At 40.5% G+C, this 14006-nt stretch overlaps 1 protein-coding gene across 1 annotated transcript in view; it reads left to right on the top strand.

The window, feature by feature from the left end:
• LOC136881750 (zinc finger protein 79) overlaps positions 1-14006 on the top strand; it is a 181128-nt gene that overhangs the window by 53712 nt on the left and 113410 nt on the right. The gene's annotated exons all lie outside the window — the stretch shown is intronic.

Here is a 14006-nt window from a genome sequence, read left to right as displayed (position 1 = left end):
ACTCAATAGAAACCTCTAAGATTTTAGAACTTCAATGCAATCTATTAAACATACGCAGCATGAATATGGTAACTTTTTATTAATTTACCTACTTTCAAAAACCTTGGCACACTGGTGTTGCATGGTTGATTTAAGAAGGTAGTGTAGAAATTAAGATTTGTCAATATGGGTGTGAGCTATGAGGGGATTTAAGATGAAAATACTTAAATTCTACGAACTGTGCACATTTGAAAGTTCAGGAAGTAGGGCATTGCAGGGAGCTTAACTGCAAACGTGGTGGGTGATTGTCGAACAATTAGCTTGCTCACACGGCCGACTTGGTGCATCGCTTTAGGGCGCAGCGAGGGATCCAGTCAGCTGTGTTGCCGACCACCGTCAGCTGCTTATCTGCCGGCCATATTGTATTTTATAGGTGATGGACTGAACTTAGCCAAGTTGGTCCAAGTGGCTGCACATTGTCAGGTGCTAGTCATAAGTATGACATCCTCTTGCCACATGACAATAGTCGAACAGATGACAGTGTGATCCATTCAACTGAATGCATGAGTCGACTAATCATGCAGTGCACAGCGATAACTGGTCCTGTCAGGTGCATGTAGGGCGGCTTTCTAATCGAGTAGACAAACGGTAAATATGTCTATATGCTTTTAGTGTTGGGTGCATCCAATAACCAAGCTTCTGCTGCTGCTCGTGAGTATGCGGCACGGTACCCTGAAAGTCGCCCTCGTGATAAAAATGTTTCTCGTCGCTTTGAGCAACGCCTTGCGGTAAACTGGTAATCTTCATCCACAAGTAATGAACAGAGGTCCAAGGACTAGACGTACTCCACAAGCAGAGGACGACATTCTTGAAGCCGTTCACCAATCACCTCGGCAAAGTACCCATGATATTGCAAGGCAATTCGAGGTATCTCAAATACTGGTAGTAGACGTGTTGCACGATGAATCACTGCATCCATATCATTACATGTTAACTCAACAGCAGCGGCCAGAAGACCGCATTCAATGAGTAAAGTTCTGTGAATGACTCTTGCAACAAGTTGAAGATAACAGACATTTTATAAAGAATGTGATATGGATTGACGAATGTAGCTTCACTCAGGGAGGTATTTTCGACCATCACAACGGCCATTATTGGTCAGACCGCAACCCACATGTCACCCGTAAACGTGACCTTCAGGCATGCTGTGGCATAAACCTGTGGGCTGGAATCGTGGGAGGAGTGCTTTTAGGCCCTTACCTATTGCCGGGCAAGTTGAATGCACTCCACTACCATACGTTCTGAGCAATACTTTGCCTGACGCTTTAGAAAATGTTCCACTTGGTGTTCGTTGACAGCTATGGTTTCAGCATGATGGTGCACCGCCACACTTTGAAATGACTGTGTGTAACTGGTGAAATGAAGCGTTTCCAGGGAAATGGATTGGTCATGGGGTCCTATGTTCTGGCCTCCACGTTCCCCGGACCTTAATCCACTGGATTTTTATTTGTGGTGATACTTAAAGGAACATGCTTATAGCCCTCCACACATGGATGTACAAGACCTAATAGCTTGCATTCATGTTGCATCGTCAATGGTCGATTTAGGTATGTTGCATAGGGTCCAGCAAAGTATGCTCCAGCGAGTGGCGAAGTGTTTGCAAATTCTGCTTGGTCGCTTTGAACATCTGCTGTGAAGTGAACGTTGCTCATAAGTGTACATACCGGCTCTGAAGATAAGACTGGACATCACATGTACACTATTGAATTATTGTGTGTAGCATAATGGGCAACCCAGTGTAGCCTACCTACTGTACCGTATTATGTGTCCTTGTACCGCACTGGATAGAGACAATGTTACTGTATCCACTATTCTATGTATTGGCTTTATTTGTGCCATGGACGAAACAAAGTGGTCGTTTACGCCTGTAAGAAGTTCATGTTATGTTTGAATGTTTAAAGGTTACTCTAACAGTAAAACAGAACACAGTGTATTGCATAGTGGAGGTGTACATTGTATACAATTTTATACATTAACTTTAAAAAAATTGGCTAGAATATGACTAGAACATCGGCGTCCGTACGACCGACATTTATGGCATTACCTCGTCTCACTGAGCTAATGAGACAGTTCTGGAATAGCATCATGCAACCATTGCTTAGCCAAACTGCATGCCATTACAGCATTGCCAGAGCCTCGTTTCTGAACTTGCATTTCTATTAAAACTATTGGTGGGACTAGGTGTTGCAAGGTAAACATTCGTCGTGAATTTTCACGAGGAACCGCATGCCGACCTCCAAATCTCTATAGAACACTTTCCCGCCTTGAGATTTGAATATAAGTCCATACGGACCAACATGGTGAAAATAATCAATTGTGCCGAACTCCATGTATGGCATTTCTTGTTCACCCTGTATATTATGTTATGACAGGGTGTTTACTCTAGGAAATGCCATTCTCATGCCTAGACTATATTGGTCCATTTGCTTTTAATAGTAGACATAAACGCACAGTATTACACAGTCCTTAGAAAATTCGTGCCAGTCTAATGAATGCAACAGTACGCGTACACAGAAAGGTGATAATTTTTGATAGCATATCCAAATGCACTGTGGAGAAATGTTGTAATATTTAAGGAAAGCAATCGTTTCTGATATCAAGTGGTTTCTCACTCCGGAGAAAGGTCGTAGCATTGAACAGGATGTTATTGTATTTTGCTCACCGAAGTACTCTTCGACTTCGAATGTCAACCCTCCTTAGCAAGGCAGCACCGTAGGCCATAGCATTGAACAGGATGCAATTGTATTTTGCTCACCGAAGTACTCTTTGACCTCGGATGTCAACACTCCTTAGCAAGGTAGCACCATTGGAACTTCTGCAATAGTAGTCTGTGTTCTCTCAAATGTTTATTCTCGAAAGTTACATGTGAGCGTACTTTGTTGGAAATGTTCAGCCTTCGGAGAAATTTCTTAGCACACGTAGCGGAGAAACATTCTTCGTTGCTTGTAGAAAAGAACTGATGAAGTGTACAGTAATTTCTGAGTATATCCTTAAGTTCATGGGGAACATCTCTTCCATGTCTGCCTCAATAGCGTGATGGTTTGAAATGTCAATTGTCGTCCTCGGGGGGCCTGGATTCGATTTCCGTAATGCCAGAAATTTCAGAACGGCAGGATAGTTCATTTGTGTTTGGAATGGCTCATACAACTCACCCAAAAAAGAGATGTACTACTGAGGATACGAGTTTAGTTTTCTTTATCTGTCTTTTGTATGTAATACTTGAGGGAAGGTTTCCAACATCAAGTATAGTTAGAACGTCGCTTTCAGAGCACCGTAGTGTGCAATTCAAAGGGTGTTTCAAAACTAGTTACATAATTGGTCGTTAAAGTGTTAACTACGGTAATTCTCAATATAAATGATGATATATTTAATTTTTGCTAATTAATGATTATGTACAAATATTGCCCTTCAGAATATATATTTTAACAATTTTTACATTCATTTTTTCATGGTACTTTTATAATGCTGCTAATCTTGGACACATCCTCTTCAATCTATGGCACTCACCTTCTCCAGCCCTAATTTATTTAATCGAGGAAGAGATCTTTTTCTTGAAAATCCCCTTCAAATACGTATGAATAAAGTTTGTGGATAATTCTAAATTCCCATGGAGGGAATTAGATATTTTTCACCAATAGAGCATGTCAAAAATATCAAAAACATATCAGATGTAAGGCTTTTCAGGCGTTTGCTCTATTAACCAGCGTTTCGTCTTAGGTCTGACACTAGTCTCATCAGAGTGCAATGTGTCAGACCCTATCCACTGACGCTGGGGTGTTTGCAGGTGTACTTATCAGAAGCCTATATAAGAGGAAAATATAAAAAGTTATTTCTATTAGAATAATTGGGCGACAGAAATAACAGGCAGTGCGGAACCTAATATGTAATGTATTAGACAGTGGTATTACGTGCAATGTCAGAGTATGTTCTAAACATGTAATAGCATTTCATAATATGTTATGAAGAGTTGCAATATGCAGTGTACAACCTGAGCACATCAAATTCAGAAATAATGCAAAATTTGTCATTTCTCACCCATATTGCCTTCATATGGAAGTCTTTAAAACACATTTTGTTGTCTGAACAACAGAGAGGAACACAACATTCTAAGCATCAGAACCTAGAATAGGACTTGATAAACAGCTTTTCTGTTCTTTTACTTTGAGTATTCAGGCCAATGACCAATCTGATTAAATTGTTTGTCCACTAATGAAAGTTTCGGAGCTGGTGGAGATAACTGATCTGAAGAAGGATGCCCTTTTTCCTTTGATTCAATTTTCCGGCAGTCATCAACGCAGGTGCTATGGAAACTTTGCACTCAAGGATTTACATGCCTTTTGAAATTATTGTGCTTGCAATGTCTCCTGTAAAGGATCCGTGAATCAACAGCACTCATCCAAAGAGAGAAAACAACTTTCAATCTCTTATGACAGCAGTTAGTCATAGAATTTGACAACACTACGTGAACATTATATAGTATACCACACGCCAGAAAAGCCCATTGATTCCAATTGGAATCATAAACTCTTTGATCAGTATAACATTCCTGTTTTGACATAATGGTAAAATAAGATGATGTTCATATAATCGAAGCTGAAAATCATCAGTTAATATTTGTATAGATCTGTAGAGATAATATATTAATTGTAGAAGAAACATAGAACACTAGAAATCAAGAACCAATAGATAACATTCACAGTCATTAGACACAAATGCTTGTGCAGAACATCCTGACAACTTCCAAGCAAAGAAGATAACTGACAAAGAGTTGCTTAGTAAAATCACATAAATGTATGAAAGTTGGTGATTCCAATTGTAACCATTCGGGTCAAGTAGGGTAATGTGACTTATCGAAGTTACTAATGTTTAATGCATGTTCAAGTCCACAGAGTGGCCATTAACACATGTACACTCTGCTGGGCACTAATTATGAATTTGTGTGAAAGTAGAATTTAAAACATTTTCACCCAAATTTGGTCTCAGGACAGACCATTAAAGCAATTATGTCCTGGTAAGCAAAGTCACCCAAAAATTGAACAGTTTCATCATAACAGCTGTTTTGATTTGCATTTACTTGACGTGATCTTTAGTTATTAGTAAATTTGAAAGATCGTTTATGTCACTAATTATTTAAATAACTGGGTATTGTGATGCACAGGAAGAGTTTTGTGTCAAATCTTTCTGCTCCAACTTTCTAAATAATTCTGGACTGTTATAACTCTACAGAGGAGAAGCTATCTTTCAATCTTGTACCAAATATTGCACTTCATTCTGATGCTGTTGTATGATGTTGCTTTTACCATGATGAACAAAATAAAAAATAACACTGAGTAAATCTTCAGTGTGTATTTATATTTTTCTTCCTAATCCTCCTCACCTTTGCATACCATTATGATGTTAATTGATAGAAATAATTATCCCCACTTCAAGATAGCAGCCACTGAGTCTTGGTAAAAGTATCATGGGAAAAAACTGCATCTTTTTATGTACTTTATGATTTACTTTGTGACTTGTTTTTTATTTATGGTTTCTCTATGTATTCTGATTGTTAATTAATGATGGGCGATGTTAACATTTCTATTGAGATTGATTACATTACATTGAAATTATTCTAAACTAGCTGATGTACCCGTGCTTTGCTACGGAATTCTACATTGTATACAGAATTCTTTGTTAAGTAGTGTACACGTTGTGAACAAGATTGTATTATATTGCATAGCAACGTTACCCTAGAAACGTGATGGGGAAGTCACCAAACGTCTTTTCTCATATGAAGAATGCGTTAGGGAATTTTCATTGTGATGGTAGGTCTACTTGCCTACTCTGTCACAACCAGGTTGGGGAGTTTTCATTATAATGGCAGACACTCACTCTCCACCTGCTTTTTTACATTCTCAGAAAGACTGCCTTAGTGGTTTTCCCAAGTGAAATGAACATAGGTCATTACAATGACTTCAGTAGGAATGGCGCGATTAAAAGCAATATGAAAACTCGATCAAATGAAAAACATTTTCTCACCTTTAACAAACAGTACTACGCTGCCGATCTAAAAGTTCCAGAGCTAGAATGGCCAAGCCGTACAGCCTTGATCCGTAAACACTCTTCATCTTTTTTCGTTCGGGGGGGAGGGGGAGTCGAATAGCGGGGTGTCCCAGGAGGACAAATCTATGCCCTTTCACTAATATCTTTCCTAGGAGTACCCGATGAGTCGGAAAATCTCATTTCACTACACTGGTGGTGGAAAAATCTGACTTGGAGGCAAATTTTTCCTCCAAGCCACAGGAGAAAACCCCTCTTCAATGCTAATTTCGAACAAAATTAATGTAGAATTTAATAAAAGTGAAGAGGAAGACGCTTTTCTTAAGTAACGCCTCTTTTCAGGGTTGAATTTTGAATTATTAATGAATTGCAGTGCTGTAATTTGGAATAGGCTTAAATTGTAATTCTAGACCAGGTCATACTATTGTTACTAAGTGAGCCTCTGCCAAATCTGCACACCGCTCATTCAAAACAGCGCGTCAGAGTAGGGAGTGAATAGCTGGAATACTGATGAACCAGTGTGTTACGTACCAGCAGTATCAGACAATGTCTGAACCAGAGGAATGGCATGCTAAAGAAAACAGTTTTTAACTCCTCAGCTCTTTCCCGCCAATATTGAGTCAGGCTGTTATACTCGGTACGCAACAGTAATTCCATCTATCAGAGTTGAGGGCACGATAAGAGGCAAAGAACATCACAACAAACAATGGTCAATGTAATGTTATTTTTGATCAATGTTATGCGCTTTCCATATTGTAGGCCTTCGCATTTAATTTTCTTCCGCCTCTGAAATACTACTCTTATCGCAGTCGGTACGGTAAAACTGAATAAAACATAAATGATCGGAAATTGTATTCTCTATAACTTTTGTTATGTAGTACTTTTCTATAGGAGCAATAACGAAGGTATTTAAAAATTAAAGTTTAGGCGCCCCCTAAACTACCATTTCACCCAGGTTCAGTAAAATTGTTTATAGCTTAGACTACAGTTCTTTCTTCCCCGACTCTATATACCGATTTTCATTAAATTCTGTTCACCCATTTTCTCGTGGCTCGGCGTTGATGTGGACTTAGCAACAAAAATCGAAATTCATGAATATCAGTGTTATCATAGCCGGTACGGTAAAATTGTATAAGACATAAATGATCGGAAATTTAATTCTATGTACTTTAGTTATGTAGTATTTATCGACAGGACCACTTAAAATATAAATATTTGAGAATTGAATTGTAGGCTTTCCCTAAACTACCATTTCACTCAGCGTGAATAAAATGATTTATACCCTAGATTGTAGTGGCTCATCCCCTGACTTTACATACCGATTTTCATTAAATTCTCTTCAGCTGTTTTCGAGTGATGCGTGTACATACATACATACATACATACATACATACAGACAGACAGAAATTACGGAAAAGAAAATAGTGCGTTTCCTTGTTACTGTGGACATGAACGATACAGAAATACCTTTTTTTTTCAAATTCTGAGCAATGTACAGACAAAACTCTTATTATATATAGGTAATATGTGCCATCTTAAACTTATAATTTCATGGTTTTTCACTCCTTTTCTCGCCAGTTGTGAATAGTGAACAGGAATTAGAATAGATTACTCCCAACTGGAGAGAGAGAAATCATTTTTGCAATTCATTATTTTGATACATGCATAATATTCTTATTTAATTTAAGTTTATCTACTACTTCCTTAAACATTACGCTTACACCTAATTACTACTTCCATCTGATTTCTAAATTGTAGTTAACAAAGAAAGAAAATATTTATCATTGTCCTAGGCATTAACAGTGTTTTATTGTCTAGGACAACATGTATCTTACCTTTATTGATAATTGGTGCGAGTATTTGTTTATTACGAGTCCGAACATATTTCTCTTTAGCTTACAATAGACGCCATGAATTCTCGAACTACAGCAACGGAATTCAGGCAGCTGAGTAAGACACAGTTCATCAAGTACAAGCTAAGCAGATTCATATTCAGTTTAACATATTAACAGTTACAATGACACTACAGCCATGATTCTAAGCATTGACTGTGTTCTTGGTTTCTTTTCTTACTTTTAGTTAGTGCTAATCTCCTTTTATTTCCTTCTGACACATACTTCTTAAAATACAAGAATTAGCAATTGGTATAATTTATCATATGAGATGTTTTAAAAATATATAACTTCTTTATCATTTAATAACAGTCTGAGTAAGGAATAATAGGGTGTCTGCTACCTGGGTGACAGCCCTAAATGTAGATCAGTGGTGATTGTTAGTAAAAATTCCATGGAGGAAGTGTGAAACAAGCGAGCGTAGTTAGGACGCCTCTTTAGGACTACCCTGGGCGTGTTCAATCAGAATTTAGGAACGGATCTTACTTTTCAACTATTGTAAGAAAATGCATCGCGTCTATTCGAGAATCAGGAGGATAGAACAGACCTTTTGTTTCCGTAGGAATATTTTGATGAAGAGAAACGCCAAATGGATTGCGACCTGGAGGAGATCAATCTAGACGAGTGGATAACCGCAAATAGCTGGTATGAGAGTTTGCGTATTGAGTCTCTTGGTGTTTAAACAAAAAATAGTTAAACTGGTGAATTCTAAGCCTCTCATAAGAGAAACTTGACGCTGCTGAAGTTAAAACTGAAAGTGATCGATAGCATTGTAAAAAATAATTGGGTTTCTGGGGTCACTTCTGGAAGGTTAGTGCTGATTAAAATATTCACGATGAGGACACGTTCTAATATTTCACATAGGCAATAGTACGAAGTTCAAATTACAAGGAACTTGTGGATAGCATCCCACTGCCTGGGACGTGAATATAACAAAGCCATTGAAAGGCTAAATTCCAGATTCGGCCGTCATGACCTGCTGATAGTAATATACGTTCTCAAACCTAGTTCCGGTCATAACTCATGCTAGAGGTCAGGGATGCGTGACCTTCGGTGCGTTATATAACAGGTTCTAAACGCAGGTCTGAGCCTTTGATACATTAGGATTCCATTTAAATTATATGCCGCCATGATATATCCTTTGGTTGAGTCGGAATTGCCTGGGGGTCTCCTGAGAACATGAGGAAGAATGTTTTCTTCAGAGCTGAAACCGAGTAACGTCTTCATTAATATACTCCAAGTTTTGAAGCTTGAGGTAGAGGGTGAAGTGTGCCGCCAGCTAACTCGTAGCGGTTATATCAATGACATTGCGTCAGAGGGTGTTAAAAAATAATAAGGTGGCTATTTCAGCGGAAGCCAATCAACAGGACTAGAAGTGCATTTGGTGTGAAGAAACCTCCTACAATGAATCAGAATGTTTAACAGTCAGAGAAGAGTCACTAGGCGATAAAAAGTACTTGTTTAGAAAAAAGGGGCTGCTTTGTGTGTTCAAAGGCATATACCGGTAATAGGCCGAAGAGATGTAAGACTTATGTGGAATGTCTTGCTCGTATTAAGTGTATTTGATGATAATGGTCCTGATACGCCAAGCCTACACATGGTTAGGAAGAGTGAACCAAGCATAGATCAGTGCAAGGAGTCCCGGGTATTGTCTCAGGAAGGTGGTCTCACTCTTCTGCAAATTGTTAGGGTTGAAATAGTGATAAATAATAAATCGAAGGGAGTACGTGTCTTGTTCGACACTGGCGCTCCAAGAAATTGCTACGTGCGTGGCCTCGTACATCTGCCATACCAACCTTCAGGATGGACGAGGGTAGCGCACGATGTCACCATTTGACCCATCCAACCCTTCAAGCTACAGCACGCATGTTCAGGCTTAGGTGTTAGGTCGGCACACTCCCTCTTCCGTCCGTGGTGGCGCGGCGTAAGGACTACAGAAATTATGTGTTCCGCGGATCGAGATCCCTCCATATCTCGATATTTCCAGGGCGTTCTATTCATCGACGTTTCTCGAAAGTTGGCCCCGGCTTTTTATAAGGCAGGAGAACCAGCGGAGGAGTGACTGAGTTAAGGAGGAGCTCGGCTGGGAGTTTAGTTGGAGCTGCCGTAGTTCAGTGAGTGTGCGGACTTAGTAAAGCGAAGGAGAACGAAGTCAGTCAGTAGCCGAGAGCGAGAGACAGCCTGAGTTGAAAAGGGCATCTGTGACGTGATCGTTCTGTTTGCTTGTCGTCTTGGTGCCGGCTGCTGTAGAAGGTCATTGGGTGTTCTGCTGCAGCGTGAAGGGAACACTGGGTGCCGACGTGTGCAGGCTGCGAACGGAGTTCCATCGGAGTGTGGACATCGAACATCATCCTGAGCAGCGATACTGTCGTGCACAGGCTGCGAAATGTGGACTGAGACGACGCAGCTGTGTGAGACTGTGGCGAAAGTAATCGAAGACTGTGTGTATAACTCTACATAAACAGTACGAAACTATCTGTGTAACTGTGTGTCCAAAGTTTAACGTGTGTTCTTAGTAAGTGTGTGTGTGTGTGTGTGTGTGTGTGTGTCTGTGTGCGTGTGTGTGTGTGTAAATGTGTTTTGTTTATTTTGGTCTCTACCCGGCTCTGTGTGTATTTATCAACTCCCACAACATTACAATATTATGAGTAGTATTAATGCACGGGTTCGGAGGCTTCCATCTCCACCAGCGCCTGAGACGCTACTTCCTCCTCATAGATGTGCTGACTTAGCGCCCTAGCATAACGCCACATGACGTCATAACCTAACGGTGAAGCATGAGACTGCAGTGCAAGCTTAACTTCACAGGCTTGCTTTCAACACCTGGCTTAATTCACCCAACTGTCTAACTCAGATTATCAAGTTCGACACCCGGGCTAACTTCGCAGATTCGAGTTTGACACTTCTTAGGTGACGAGAACACTGAGGCAGCTTGAAGATGTTTCTGAGATATTTCTTAGTTATTTTCCTACAGCGACTGCTCCATAACTGTAACACACGTCAAAAAGTTGAAAACCGTTGAAAGCACTTCTATTGTTGGACAAACAACTGAAAACCGGTACCAAATTTCAGAGGATAAGCAAGACTCAGCGATCGTAAGATTTCTTACAATATCCCTTTAGCGTTTGCCACGTGAAGGATATCATTGCCTCAAGTTGACCCTCACACAGAAGACACTATTAAAAACTCTGTCCGCTGCTCATATCGTTTGATAATAAGAGAAGATACCCAAAAATTCTGGCTCTAGGTACTATTGCAGCTGATTAAATCAGTTCCTATTCGATATGTACGTAAACGCTGAAACTGTAAGGCTTAGGTGTACTAGGAAATACAAACAAAAACTGCACCGACGTAAAGATGGCGTGAATGCTCTAGAACCGTGCCATTTACTGCCGGTCCCAGCTCTTGGTTTGACTGCACACACGATGCTATGACCTATATAGGGCAGTTCATGTGACCTGATCTGTAACACATGCAACACGAGCTTGCCTGAAGTAACTGAAAATCGTTTATCCCAGGACAAATGTATCAGAATCGACATGACAGTACAGAGCGAGTGTTTTACTTTAAAATGAAAATATTCATGAATCTCAATACCACAGGTGAATAGTTTGGCGCTCCTCTGTGTCACATGTATTCCGCCCAGTAGAGAACTCTTTCATATTCTACTGTGGTTGGAGGACAAATTTGCTCAAAGCTTTATCGATTACGTCAGAAATCCAGACGAAGGCCGTATCTTCCATAATGGCTTGCATGTGAATTAAAAAGGAATATCAATCGCAGATATGTTGAACACATATGTCGAACTTGCTTAGACATCACTCTTGTAGCTTCACACTCTTCCAGCGTATATTTATTCTGAGAAGAGTGTGTATATAGGGAACTTTTGGTCAAGATGAAGTTGATCAAGTAGCAGTTACTAGTCTTTGGAGCAGATTGTTACTGTCAAGTCACAGTTATTTCTTTTAACGTACCTCTACCACCTTGTAAGATTTTCAAAGACACCGAGGTGCCATAATGTTGTAGTGTATGAGTTCATTACAGGCCTGTATAACTACCAACAAGCACACATATTTCAGCATCTTCAAATACCAATAGACCAAAACAGGATCAAACAAATCAAAATTAATCTACCACGCTATTACTTTACCCTGTGGGTTACTCCGACATACACTTTTCCTGTCAGGATGAAGAGCCACTGAACTGCAAAGCCACACACACTGAAGAATACAATGGACTGTTGTGAGAGCAGCAAGAGAGCACAGAAAGAAGACAAAAATCTCTAACTTCTTCCCCAGACAAAAACTTAGAACGTGAAGAGGCGCTCGACAATTTTTGAAAACCATAATGCCATGGAGGAAACTTAGGTCCGCTACCTATCATCTGGTATGGATAAAAACGAGGAATCTGTAACTCTAGCACGCTTCTAATAATGCCCGATCTTTTTGACCGTATGCAACCAAATAAATTTCTTTTTCCGCGCGACCACACAAGGGTTAAGAACCCTTCAGAGAATCGGAGCAAATGTGCTTAAGTCGTGTTCAACATTACGTGCCCGGATAGTTCAGCTGTAACCAGGATTTTAGGTTTCCAGATTAAGAGCAACATAGTTGAGAAAGAAATCTTGGATTTGAGTGCAGAAAATGAACACACCTGACGGAAAACAGTTGCCTCCTACTCCCTATTCTCGTGTCAACCCTTGATCCAATGTGCATGGAGTCCCAAACTAGTAACGTAAGACAGGACGTAGCGGAGAGAATTTCAGCGAAGTATAAAGAACAAAGCTGAGGCAACGGAAGCTACCATCAGAGAACATCAACATTGCACGTTCTAATTCTTGCTTTTCTCCTAACGTAAGTAGTCGTACTGGCGGTGAAATGTAATTTTCCTCTGTAATAAGAGATCGACACGCTCAAGAAAAAGTTAAGTGTTCAGGGAGACCTAAAGGAAGCAAAGTATTGATTCTATGGCTACAAATCTGTCTGTCTTCCAGTGGCGACTCAGTTAAGTGTAACTTAAAACCATTTCAGTCTGTCGAACTCACAAGTTAAGTATAGATATTACCCTATAACGTACCTATATATTACATTGATACAAGCATTGCATGTGATCGAGTAAACAGCATTTATTGATCCGAAAAGAACACACTACACTAGAAAAGAGTTAGTCCCCACGAACCTACTACGCTGGCGTAGCAGGGGGAGAGGTGATACTCCCACGTGGCGCGCCCCAGGTGGCGGTTAGGGGGGTCCTAACCGGCTTGCCGGCGGACTTGAGGGAAATAAAATACCTCTCGCGGACCAAACACACTACCCCCTGCGGGTGGGGGACGCACATGTAGAATACATCCGCGGTATCCCCTGCCTGTCGTGAGCGGCGACTAAATGGGGCGACCAAGGGTGCTGGTATTAGAACCATGAAACTATTGATTAGTACCATCACGCGGGGAACACCATGGGTCGCCTTTACTTACGAGTAGTTCTACTATATTTGGTACACAATAGGTTTGTGATTAGTAGCAGCAGAGAGTGGTTCCCCTGTGGGTTTCCAGTACCCGTGATTAGTACCATTGTGAGAAACACCACGGGTCTGGGCGTTGCCTGTGAGTTGTACCACTATATGAGCGACACCGTGGGTCTGCGTTGCCTGTGATTAATACCCACTATGTGAGGAACACCACGGGGCCCTGGGACCGGCACCCGTGCCTAGTACACCTAGGTGAGGAAGCTCATCGGTTTGTGTTGGCTATAAGTGGCGCCATTGTGTGGAACGCCGTGAGTCTTCGCTACTTTTGATTAGTACCCCAATATGCCAAATACCATGGTTCAACTTTACTAGCGATAAGTACCATTTTGAAGGGCCTTAAACCTGAATTTTGAACCCCTTCAGACATCAAGCATCCTCGATTCAAGATTTCGCTTTATAAGTGGTCCCTTGGTCAGTAATACTACTATATATGATCTTTTTTTGAGTTGGATCCACTGTTTTTGTTTGTTTTTGTTTTTTGTTTCATGTCCATCCATTCATTCTTCATGA

Source organism: Anabrus simplex, chromosome 10 (assembly GCF_040414725.1).
Source record: "Anabrus simplex isolate iqAnaSimp1 chromosome 10, ASM4041472v1, whole genome shotgun sequence".
Lineage (NCBI taxonomy): Eukaryota > Metazoa > Arthropoda > Insecta > Orthoptera > Tettigoniidae > Anabrus > Anabrus simplex.
The sequence above is the reverse complement of the archived record's forward strand: the minus strand, read 5'-3'. Positions and strand labels throughout refer to the sequence as shown.